We start from the raw sequence: 8926 nt of genomic DNA, 5'->3' as shown, positions 1-8926 counted from the left end.
AGTGAATTGTGCAACCCTATGACTAACACCCCACTCCACTCCACCCCCACACACATTCTCATCGCTCTGCTTCCACCCTCCCCCAGCTTGGATTTTCATACTCATTCTACAATAACAGTTTTATACAATATTTGTCCTTGTGGGACTGAGTTAGTTCACTCAGCATAATGTTCTCCAGTCCCTCCCAAGTCAGGTAGTAGTTCATAAAATCATTGCTGCTACGTGCTACATAGTATTCCATTATATGAATGAACCACAACTTCTCAATCTATTCATTTGTGGTTGGACATCTGGGTTGTTTCCATGTTTTTGCAATGGTGAATAATACTGCTATGAACATTGGTGTACAAGTCTCCATTTGAGCCTCAGTTCTCATTTTCTTGGGGTATATTCCAAGCAATGAAATACCTGGGTTATATGGAATTTCTATATTCAGCTTTTTGAGGAAGTGCCATACTGCCTTCCTGAGTGTTTGTACCACTATGCTTGGATCTTATCTTTAGGAGGATGTACTGTGGTTTTTAATTGAGCTGGCTGTCTTTGTTCACGGAGAAGAAATTTTACTGGCACTAAAGTGGTTCAAGCACTTTCCTGTCAATCAAAAAGTCAGTGGTTTAAACACACCAGCAACTCCACAGGAGAAATGTGTGGAGGTCTGCTTCTATAACAATTGTTCTTGTTAAAAGCTGTTGAATTGAGCACAACTCCTAACAGTCCTATAATAAAAGATCTGAACCCTGCCCTATCCTGCCTGCATTGTCCTTATCAGCCCCAACACGCTTGACTGCATTGTATCAAACACTGTATCATTCTATTTTTTTTTTTTTAGGGTCTTCTCTCTTTCCAAGCATGGTATTCCTCTCCAAGGAATAGCAACATGTCCAAAATATGTGAGACAAAGCTTCACCATTCTTCCCTCCAAGGAACTCTCTGGTTGCATTTTCTTCAAAACATATTTGTTTGTTCTTTTAGCTGTCCTTGGGATATTCAGTACTCTACTACAACACCACAACTCAAATGCATCAATTCTTCTCTCATCATCTTTATTCATTGTCTAGATCTCAGATGCATAGCAGGTGACTGGAAAGACTATGTATTGAATCAGGAGCACCTTAGTCTTTAATCTGACATCATTGTTTTTCAGGACTTTGGAGAGGTCCAGACAGCTGACTTTTCAAGGCTTTATATTTCATCCTCTCCTCACTGTTGGTACCAAGGTGTTGAATGATAATCCAAACAAGATGAAATCATTGCCATTTTCAATCTTTTACCAATCTATCATTATGCTGTCTCTTGGTCAGTGGTGAGAATTTTTGTTCTCTTAACGTTGAGATGTAATCCATGTTGAAGGCTCCAATCCCTGATCTCTGGCAATAAGTCTTATTCACTTTAAGAAAGCAAGGTTGTGTCATCTGCATAATGCAGGTTGTTAATCACTTTTCCCTTAATCCCAACACCACACTGTTCTTAATTAAGCTAGACTATATAAATTTGACCTTGAGTCTATCGCATTTGAATTTCAAAACCATCTCAGGAATAGGTTTGAGGTCTTGGAAATTAATGAACGAAGACCAGATGAGCTGTGGGAGGATATCAGGAATACCATCCAGGAAGAATGCAAAAGGTCATTACAAAGATAGAGGAGGAAGAAAAGACTGGGACAGATGTCAGAAGAAATTTTGAATATTGCACTAGAGCACTGGGAAGCCAAAGTGAAGGGAAGAAATCAAGATAGTAAGGAGTTGAACAGAAGATTACAGAGGGCAGCATGGGAAGACAAAGTATTACAATGAAATGTGCAAGGAGCTGGAGGAGTCAGAAAATCGAAAGAGCTGAACTTGTTCAGCATTTCTTAAGCTGAAGGAACTGAAGAACAAATTCAAACCTTGAGTTGTAATACTTAAGGATGCTTTGAGAAGAATATTAAATGATGCAGGAAGTATGAAAAGAAGATGGAAAGAATATACAGAGTTATTGTACCATAAGGAATTGGTGGGCACAGAAAAATTTCATGAAACCACGTATGAGAAAGAGCCTGTTGTGATGAAGGAGGAAGTTCAAGCTTCTCTGAAAGAATTGGCAAAAAGCAAGGCCCTAGAAATTGATGGCATACCAATTGACATATTTCAACAAACAGATACTACCCTGTATGAGCTCACCAAGTTGTGACAAGAAATCTGGAGGACAACCACCTGGCTAACTGACTCGAAGAAATCTATGTTTGTTCCTATTCCAAAGAAAGGCAACCTGACAGAGTGTGGAAATTATTCAACAATATCATTGATACCACATGCAAGCAAGATTCTGTTGAAAATGATTCGAAATTATCTGAACAGCACATCAACAGAGAACTGCCAGAAGTGCAGGCTAGGTTTGAAAGAGTCCATGGTATTAGGGATACGATAGCTAATGTTAGATGGACCTTGGCTGAAATTAGAGAATACCAGAGTAATGTCTATTAGTGTTTCATTGACTATGCAAAGGCATTTGAGTGTGGGGATCACAACAAACTGTGGCTGACTCTGAGAAGAATGGGAATCCAGAACCCTTTTAATTGGACCAGGAGACAGTCATCAGAACATAGCCACGAAACACTACATGGTTCAAAATCAGGAAGTGTGTATGCCAGGGATGTCCTCTTTCCATACCTTTTAAGAAAAATTGTATTAATTTTAATGAACATTTACAGACATTTTGGATTTCCATTCATTCATTGTTGAATTTTTCTCCCTGCCCACTCCTCCCCACCCCAGTTCACTCCTCTCTCTGAAAAGTAAAAGAAAAATTCCTTCATTGGTATACAACCCTCCTCCCTCCCCAGTATACTCCACCATGCAACCTTCATTCTGGTCTCTTTTCATAACCATAATACCCAATCATATATCGCTTTTAAACTATTGTCTTCCTCATCTGTTTCAACGCAGCACACACAATCCATCCAATTTTTCTTAGTCTCACCCCAACCCTGATGTCAGTCCCATTCTACAACAGTGGCACTATGCAGTATTTTTCCTTTTGTGATAGAGATATTTCACTCAGTATAATGTCCTCCAGGGTCACCCACTTTATATAATATTGTGTGAGTTCCTTATTTTTCAATGTGTGAATATACCAGAGCCTTTCTATCCATTCATTTGTTGATGGGCAACTTAGGTTGTTTCCAACTTTTTGCTATTGTGAACAAAGCCACGATAAATATGGGTGTGCATATATCTGCCTGGGTGGCAGTTATGGTTTCTTTAGGGTATATTCCAGTAGAGGAATTGCTGGGTCAAATGGCATTTCTATTTGCAACTTTCTGAAAAAGTGCCATACCACCTTCCACAGTGGCTGTACCATTTTACACTCCCACCAACAGTGAATAAGGGTTCCAGTTTCTCCACAATCTTGCCAGCGTTTATTGTTTGCTGCTCTGTTAAATTTTGCCATTCTTACTGGGGATGAGATGATATCTCATAGTTGTTTTTATTTTCATCTTTCTAAGAGCTAGGGATTTTGAGCACTTTTCCATGTATTTGTTGGACACTTCTTTGAAGTGTCTGTTCATATTCTGTACTCATTCTTTTAATTTGGTTATTTACCTTTATCTTGTTGTGGTGCTCGAGTATCTTATACATTCTAGATATCAGTCCCTTATCTGACATGTGATTACCAAATATTTATTCTCAATCTGTGGTCTCTGTACCTTTTTAATCTATATGCATAATAGATCATCCAGGAGGCTGGGCTCTATGAGGAGAAATGTGACATCAGGATTGGAGGAAGATTCATCAACAGTCTGCATTATGCAGATGATACAACCCTGCTTGCTGAAACTGAGTAGGATCTAAACCACTTATTGCATAAGGTCAGGGACTACAACTTTCAATGTGGATTGAAGCTCAACAACAAGTAAACAAAGATTCTCACTACTGGGCTGATTTGCAGCATCTTGATAGCTGGTGAAGAGTTTGAGATTTTTAACAGCTTTAGTTTGCTTGGCTCCACAATCAACACTCTTGGTACCAGCAGCCAGGAAATCAAGAGCTGAATTGCATTGGGAGAGTCTGCTGTCAGAGACCTCTCTAGAGTACTGAAGAGCAATGACGTCAGTCTGGAGACTAAGGTGCACTCGATCCAGTCATTAGTCTTCCCTATTATTTGCTGTGCATCAGAAAGCCAGACAGTGACTCAGAATGATAGAAGAACTGATCCCTTTGAGCTGTGGTGCTGGAGAAGAGTACTGAATATACCATGGACTGCTAATAGAACAAATAAATAGGTTTGTTCTAGAGAGGGTGAAACTAGGATACTCCTTGAAAGCAAGGATTCTGAAGTTTTGTCTGACATACTTTGGGCATGATGTGAAGAGTGACCAGTCCTTGGAAAGGGACATTATGCTTGGGAGGTTGAAGGGACAGCACAAGAGAGGAAGAAGGCCTTCCATGAGATGGATTGATTTAGTGACTGGGGTAATGAGGGTAGGTATGTCAGAGACAGTAAGTTTGGCACAGATGAGGAAGGGTTCAGAGCTGTTGTATATAGGGTCGTTATGAGCCACAAATGACTCAATGACACATAACAATTAATCACATTAATAAAACGAAGAACAAGCATTACATGATCTATAAATTGATACAGAAAAGGCCTTCAACAAAATCCAACATTCTTTCCTGATAAAATTACTCAGCCAAATAGGAATAGAGGGGAATTTCCTCATTATAGTGAAAAGTATATAGGCAAAACCAAGAACATATATAATTTTCAATGGAGAGAGATTAAAGACATTCCCTTTGTGAAGAGAGATCAGGCATGGATGCCCACTGTCAAACTTGTACCCAAGAATGTACTGGAAGTTCAAGCTAGGTCAATAAGGCAAGAGAAGGAAATAAGAGGCATTCAAATCATGAAGAGGTGGTGAAACTGTCATTATATGCAGAAGATATGATCGTGCATACAGAGAACCCTAAACAACATAAACCTGTTAGCCCTAGTAGACCAATTTAGTTGAGCGGTAGGATGTAAGAGCAGCCTCCCAAAACCAGTTTAATTTCTTTAATAACCTCTTGCTTTCTTCAGTCCATTGTTTTAGCCACCTAGCCAATCTATTTGATTGAAGGTCTTTCGGTTTGGGGATGATAGTAAGCAGAGGAGGACAGAGAGACAGAGGGCAGTAGTCACAGTGCTTCTTAGACTCAAGGACGGTGACTTCCTCTTTTATATTTTTATATGTTGGTATGTACCACATTTGATAAAACGGAGGGTAATAAAAATGTTATTCAGAACATATGCTCCAAATGCATTTTCAGAGTCAAGAAAACGTAAGTAAACATCTTTCTGGTAGTCTCTACTTTGAGCCCAAATCCTGACATCAGCCTTGATGTCTCTTATTTCAGTCTCTTTTGAATCCAGCTTTAATTTCTAAAAAGTGAATGTACTGCTTCAATTCTTTTTCAGTAGCCTTCAGTGTTATTTTAATTATGTATGATTTAATTATGTATAATATTTTTTGATAGTTTTCACATTTTGTTGGATCACTGATCTACAAAGCCAAATTCAGGGCAGTTAAGTCAATTCCAACTCATTACAACCATAGAGGGCAGACTAGAACTGCCGCATGAAGTTTCCAAGATTACAAATATTTATAGAAGCATACTGCCACATATTCCTCCCTCAGAAGGACTGTTAGTTTCAAACTACCAGCTTATCCTATAGTTGTTGTTGTTGAGTGCCCTCGAGTCGTAGGTGATTCATAGCAACCCTATGAATGAAAGTCCTTGACACCTGTGTGCATGACTATCATTCTTTCTCCTGGTTCATAGGGTTCCAGAGACAAGCTATTTATGGAAGTGGACATCACTCCTGCCTCCAAGCTTGTTTCAACCAGGGAGCACCACCAAACACTGCCCACCATGCGTAACCATTATTGCATTTGACACGTCATTGTCGCAGTGTTCAGCTTCACAGTGACCACAAGTTACCTCTCTTTGGCAAGTGGACATGCCAGGGCTACGACCTAGAAGAATGTTTGACCAACCACAACTTAAAACAGGCCTTAGGTCTTAGAGTCACCCATCTTTGGCTTGGTAGCATCTGATAGTAGCTAAATTTTAAACCACTGCTTCACCAGGGTCCCTACATTGCTGTTAAGAATGTAAAGCGTCGTTATCCACAACATAAATAGTCTTCCCATGAGATATCTCACCCCAGTAACAATAGCAAAATTTAACAGAATAGCAAGCAACAAATGTTGGTGAGGTTGTGGAGAAACGGGAACCCTAATTCACTGTTGGTGGAAGTGTAAAATGGTACAACCACTGTGGAAGGCGGTGTGGTGCTTTCTCAAAAAAATTGCAAATAGAGATACCATTTGGCCCAGCAATTCCACCACTGGGAATATACCCCAAAGAGACCATAACTGACATCAAAGCAGATATATGCACACTCATATTTATCGCGGATTTGCTCACAGCAAGGAGTTGGAAACAACCTAAGAACCCATCAACAAATAAATGGATAGAGAAGCTGTGGTATATTCACACAATGGAATACTACGCTGCATTGAAAACCAAGGAATTCATGTAATATTATTTATTCAAAATGGGTGACATTGGAGGACATTATGCTGAGTGAAATATCTCAGTCACAAAAGGACAAATATTGCATAGTGCCACTGTTGTAAAACAGAACTGACATCGGGCTTGGGGGGAGACTGAGAAAGATGGGATAAATAATGTGTACTGCATTGAAACAGATGAGAGAGAAAACTGTTTAAAAGGGATATGTAATTAGGTATTTTTGTCATGATGAGAGTCCAGAACAAAGGCTGCACAGTAGAGTGGACCTGGGGGGAGGGATTATATAACAATGAAAGAATTTTTCTTTTACTTTCAAAGAGAAGAGTGTACTGGAGGGAGGTGTGGGCAGGGAGAAAAGCGCAACAATGGACCAAAGTCTCTGTAAATGTTCCTTAAAATTAATAATATTAAAAAAATTTTAAAAAAGAATGTAAAGCATCGCAATCAATTTGACACTTTAAAGAAAGTTCTAAACATAGGTTTATCATGTTATTGTTTTTTTAGGTGTCACTAGTTCATCCCTACTCACAATAAGTCTACACACAACTGAAAAATACGCGGCCCAGTCACCTTCACAATCACTCCTGGGTCTGAAACTATTGTTACACAATGTGTCAGCCTATCTCACCAATGGTCTTACTCTATTTCACTGAACATTGACCAAATGTGTTGTTGTGTGCCATCAAGTTGTAACTGACTCACTGCTGACTTTCCAGTGGGTTTTAAATCGCATGGGAGGAGATTGCCTATAATTCTCCCACGAAGCAGCTGGTGGATTCAAACTGCGCGCCTTCAAGATTGCAGCACAGCTTCCTATTAGGCCTCCAGAACTTCCCAGCCAAGCATGGTATCCTTATTTAAAGTCTATCCCACTCCCTTGGATCAGCTGGTGAATTTAAACCGCTAGAGACAAGCCGCCTTTGGGTTATCAGCACAACTCTAAAGACCATACCACCAACAAAGCTCCCCACAGATTGAATAAGTACAGTGAAAAACTTGGGTGCACACATTTCCTGATTTTAAATCATGTAGTATCTCCCCGTTCTGTTTGAATGATTACTTCTTAGTCTATGTGTAGGTTCCACATAAGCACAAGTAAATGTTCTGGAATCCTGATTTTCCACAATACTATTCATAATTTGTTATAATTCACAGTCTTTGCATAGTTAATGAAACACAGTTAAACTTTTTTTTCTGGTATTCTTTGCTTTCAGCCAAGGTCCGCCTGATATTAGCAATATCTCTTATTCATTGTCTTATCTGAATCAGCCTAAATTTTTTGCATTTCTTTGTTCATGTACTCCTACTATGTTATAATTATCTTCAGCAAAATTTCCCTGCATGTGATATTAAAGTAGTTCAATAATTTCTGCATTCTTTTGGATCATATTTCTTTGGAATTAACACATATATACAACTCTTCTGGTAAGTTGACCAGGTAGTCACAAACATTCATTAATAATTGGAACATGGAATACATGAATGAATCTAAATTTATCCTATAATCCAGCAATTCTACTCTCAAAATTCTATCCATAAGAAATTAAAACATAATCACACAAAAGACTGATGGGTGAATTTTTATATCAGTATTATTAAAAATAACAAAAAAGATATGGAAACAGCTCATATGTTCATCAGTTGGGGAATAGATAAACAGAACATCATACATCTAATGGAATTCTATTTGTCAAATAGGAATGAAGTTCTCATATAAGCTGCAACATGGTTGAACCTTGAAAGCATTGTTTTGAGTGAAATAATGTTGACAAAAGAAAACAAATAATGCTTCATTACTATGAAGTTTAATTAAAGAGCAAATCTACAGGGATAAAAAAAATAGGTGAGTCTTGGAGAAAGTGAAACCATGGTCTCCTTAAAGGTAAAAATGGTGACATGTCACATACTTTGTGCATGTTATCAGAAGGGGCCAGTCCTTGGGGCAAAATATTATGCTTAGAAAGGTAGAGGATCAGAGAAAGAAAAGAAGACCTTGAGCAAGGTGGATAGACACAATGACTGTGATAACAGGCTCAAGCATATCAAGAAATACACCTGATAGGGCAAGGGTAAGATTTCTTGTTTGTGGGGGTCTCTATAAGTAATAGTGGACTTGACAACACTAATAATAAAAGCAACGACAGTGTTTTCAGTGGGGTGGCTGAAGGCTTCTAAAATTACATAGTAGTGATAATTATACTATTCTATTCTGGAGACTAAGGTGCGCCTAATACAGGCCATGGTCTTTGCAATCACTTGTTATGCATCAGAGAGTTGGACAATGACTAGGGAGGACAGAAGGAAAATTCATGTCTTTGAGCTGTGGTGCTGGAGAAGAGTATTGCCAAGAAAACAAACAGATTCATCCT

This window comes from Elephantulus edwardii, unplaced genomic scaffold (assembly GCF_000299155.1).
Source record: "Elephantulus edwardii isolate Elephantulus edwardi_28Jun2011 unplaced genomic scaffold, EleEdw1.0 scaffold00057, whole genome shotgun sequence".
Lineage (NCBI taxonomy): Eukaryota > Metazoa > Chordata > Mammalia > Macroscelidea > Macroscelididae > Elephantulus > Elephantulus edwardii.
Note: the sequence above shows the minus strand (reverse complement) of the source record.